Raw genomic sequence first — 4,300 nt, 5'->3', positions numbered from 1 at the left:
AGAGAGAGAGAGAGAGAGAGAGAGAGAGAGAGAGAGAGAGAGAGAGGGGTTATTATAAAAATCTTTTACAGGATTCATAGCTACGTACTTCAGCGAAGTACTTAAATATAACAAACTACATTAGACTTTGTTAATTTGAAAATTTAATTAATGCTAACAGGATTGTGCCGTAAATTTTAAGAGTACATTTATATAAAATATTTATATAAGTAAATATATAACATATTGTTTACATTAAGTTTATACGAATTTGTTGGTTATAGATAATATAAGTAGTATGTAAATTATTATACTCGTAAATTGGACAATACAATACAGAAAGAAGTAATTAAGTTTTACGATTGTTAAATATATATCTGATTTTTAAAAAGTAAAAAGGCTCAAATAATTAAAAGAACAAGATAGGATTACGAGCAAGGTCTTTAATGCTAAAAGTTAAATAATAATAATGATAAATTTTAAAATAAATATTTCAATCCTAATTGGGTCAATTAAAAAAGTTAAAATCGATACGTAATTAAAATATAATGTGATCACAATTTTTTACAATAAAAATTAGATAACATTTTTTTAATGTACTTTTTTTCCTAAATCTAAATAGTCTATAGCTATTATCTTGCGAAGTTAATAGAGGCATGCCATCAATTCATCACGTTGATCGGTATGTTGTACGCAACATAAAATCAATATAAAAATCAATTATTTAAACATGAGTGGACAAAAATCGACATTACAATCTGACAATATAAAACGTGACCCAATTAAATTAAAACTGGCTGCAATTTTAAAACAAATCGCACAATTTTTGTTAGTAGAATCCAAATATTGTACAAGTATAATAAATTATATGAAAGTAAATTCTGCACAAAAAACTCAGGATCGCGGTTATGTTGACACGATACGTTACTTTAAATATTTGATTTTAATATTATAAAAAAATATATAAGTAAAAGACGGAAATTTTAGTGCAATGAGAAAGAATATAGGCTTTGATGAGTCGCAGATTGTTTATATACAGATAAAATATAAAATAAAAATAAAATTATCATAGTTTACATTATTGTATATTTATACGTAAATGTAGATTATTATATTTTACGCGCGATTATTATATAATATTAAATGCACAATCCTGCACTTTACATCGCATCCAATACTTCACATCGCATTTTGTTCGAAAAAACAAAACAAAACAAAACTAATCACTAATTCATTCGACAGTGTCACGTGAAATAATTATCGTGGAAAATTGATACAGATACGGTGGCTTTCAATTATGAGCAAAATACGTAGAATCTGTCCATTTACTATTTATATGATTGTCATATTCTTAGCAAAATAAAATATCGTTAATACATCATTTGTAATTGTAATTTTTAATTACAATATATAAAAAGGTGAAAGCCATAATGATGTAAGTTACTCAATTATGTTTTCGAAAAAAGTTTTATTAGATTTGATTTTTATGATCTTTGTTAGACATCTATTGTCAAGAAAGATAAGTTATAATCTACTTCACTTTTTCTTTCACGTAAATTGCACCAATGAAATAAAGTTAGTAGGTCAATAAAGTCTACACTACTATGGCTTTCACCCATTCATACATCACTCCAGAGTGCCAATTTAAAGTTTAAATATTTATAATTGTTTTAAACTTTTTTTAAAAATGTAGAAATATGTGCATTAGTATTTATAATATTTAGAAATATGTGCATTTGTGTATAAATACACATATGTCTTTGAGTCGCCCAAATTCATAAGCGTATATCCATTAAAGAATAGCATTGGAGATAGATTTTACTTAATATAATACCTCGTTTGTTAATGATTACCAGATAAAAACTTTTTAAGGATTTTTTCGACCTATTTGTCATTAAGACATAGTTCTACCTAATTAGTCGCAAATTATAAAACACCCTATATATAGACCTGTATATATTATATTATATCATGTTACAACCAGTTAAGATAATTAATATATAATAAACAGGATTGCTTTATCAGAGTGGAAATGTGAGTTCGAAGTTCAAGAACACGCATAACAAGAAATATGTTGTACGCAATTAGATAATAATTAATTATATGGGACATTCCATGTGAAAGTGATTACGTACGTGTACCACCCACTCATTTTCGAAAACGTTCCGGATTTTTACGAAACTTACTAATGTTGATGGGTTTAAGGATACAATCTGTTGTGCAACGTTATAGACTTTTAGTCTAGCTAGTTTAGTAGCTGCAAAAGGAAGAAATTTTACGATTTGTCGTCGATATCTTTCTAGATTTTTTCGGATGGAAAGTGGAATTAATAAAATAAAGTTAATGCCATTTCCTACCGAAAAGCATTTAAGTAAGTATTCTTTCCTATTGTTTTCTGTTTGGATACAATTATCGAAATGCGGCATTTAACTGCTGTTCATCACCAATGCAAACGAATATACAAAGAAACGAGACGGAAAAGTACAGCAGCAGTTAGGAATAACTATCAATTTTGGTATAGGCTCCAATGAATAAATCCAAGCATAGATGTAAATCAGCCAATGCGAGCCAACATAGGTTAGGCATGTGTGAAATCGTATATTTTATTCTTGAGAAAAATTAACGCATCTTTTATATTAAATTTATACGTCGCCGATTTTATTTCTATTTTTATATTGAGAAAGACCCAAGAAAGAGTTAAAACGTTTGTCAATTTTTCTCAAGAATAAAATATACGATTTCACGCACGCCTAACTTGTGTTAGTTCGCATTGACTGATTTACATCTATCCTTGGAGTTAGGAATAACTAAATGGGTAATTGTATCCAGAAAATAGGAAAGAATATTTAAATGCTTCAATAAGGACTCTACAATTTTTTCACGTTTTTGAAAATGGATGGTTCACTTTTACATAAAATGCCCCATATACATATATAATGTTTCTTTTACATGATTTAATTAGAATCAAACTCGTATTCTTTTTATTTTATTTTATTTAATATTTTTTTCCTAACAAAGAATTTCAAGACAAGCAATTTGATGTGATTATTTTTTGTTTTTCAGTCATTTAAACAGAAGTTATGCTCAACTATTGGGTGGTCCGGAAAGTCCGTGCGGATTTTACAATGAAAAATTGTATATATTCGTCAAAAATGAACGAAATTTAAATTTAAAAAAAGGGTTTTAAAGCTTGAAATCTCTACTTTTAAAAGCTTATCACATTTTTTAAGTTTATATGAGTTTGATAATTTTTACATACCAAAAACTACGAGCTGAAAAAGATAAAAAATTTTCTTTTCACTTTGGGGGTCTCTCACGTGCCCAAAAAAAATTTACGAAAATTTTCGACTACCCATCGTGAAAACTTAAAGCTTTCCCTACAAAATCATTTTTTAAAAATGTTCCTATAATTTTTTGTTTCTGAGTTATTCGCGAGTTAAGTAAAGAAGCATTCTGATTTCGATTGCTCATAACTCCGATAAAAATCATCATATCGCAATTTAAAAAACAAATTCTTAAAGCTGAAACTTTGCTCTAGCGAATGATATAATCGTAACGAAAATTTCGCAACAAATAAAAAAACTTTTGAAAAATCAATGAAAAAATCCGCACGGACTTTCCGGACCACCCAATATAAACGCTTGTCAATAAAGAAAACTATAAAATATATTTAAAAATTCATATCTCGAAAACTAACAGAGATAAAAATCTAAAAAAAGTAATTAAATATATATTTTAATCCAAATAATATATTTTAAAAATCAGCAAAAAATCGTCACGGATTGGTGATGAAGGCCGTTCGATAGCTGAGATGCTCCATATGTATAAAATAGGCATCGAAATCAAATCATGTAAAAAAGTATTATGCGTATATTATATGCGTATACAAATTTCTTATTATGCTTACATACAAAGAATAGTTTTGCTAGTATATCTAATAATTTAGCTAGATATAGATCTGAAAATAATTCTTTTAAATATCAAAATGTAGGGCGCTCAAATATAATGAACAATGCTGCGAACAAACTAGCTTAGTTTAAGCGTTCTATATAATTATTTTGATGGTTTAACAAAATTATTTTTAGATCTATATTCAATTAAATTTTTAGATAATTTAGCAAAATCGTTCTTTCCGTGTATATTCTTGAACTTACGCATTATCATCTAAAGAAGAAATCCTGTTATGTATTAATTATCTTAACTGGTTGCAACATTAAAAATTGTTCATGAATAAATTTGACTACAAATACCAGGAATAGCTATATTCTTATAATATCTTCTCGCAGTAGTGACGTAACAGTAACGTTAACGATCTATATTC

The 4,300-nt window shown here is 27.3% G+C and overlaps 1 protein-coding gene across 3 annotated transcripts in view; it reads left to right on the top strand.

Moving 5' to 3' along the window:
* LOC108755228 (putative fatty acyl-CoA reductase CG5065) overlaps positions 1–4,300 on the top strand; it is a 12,999-nt gene that overhangs the window by 3,458 nt on the left and 5,241 nt on the right. The window lies entirely within an intron of this gene.

The sequence above is a fragment of the Trachymyrmex septentrionalis genome, unplaced genomic scaffold (assembly GCF_001594115.1).
Source record: "Trachymyrmex septentrionalis isolate Tsep2-gDNA-1 unplaced genomic scaffold, Tsep1.0 scaffold86, whole genome shotgun sequence".
NCBI classification, from domain to species: domain Eukaryota; kingdom Metazoa; phylum Arthropoda; class Insecta; order Hymenoptera; family Formicidae; genus Trachymyrmex; species Trachymyrmex septentrionalis.
Note: the sequence above shows the minus strand (reverse complement) of the source record. Positions and strands in the feature narration are given on the sequence as shown.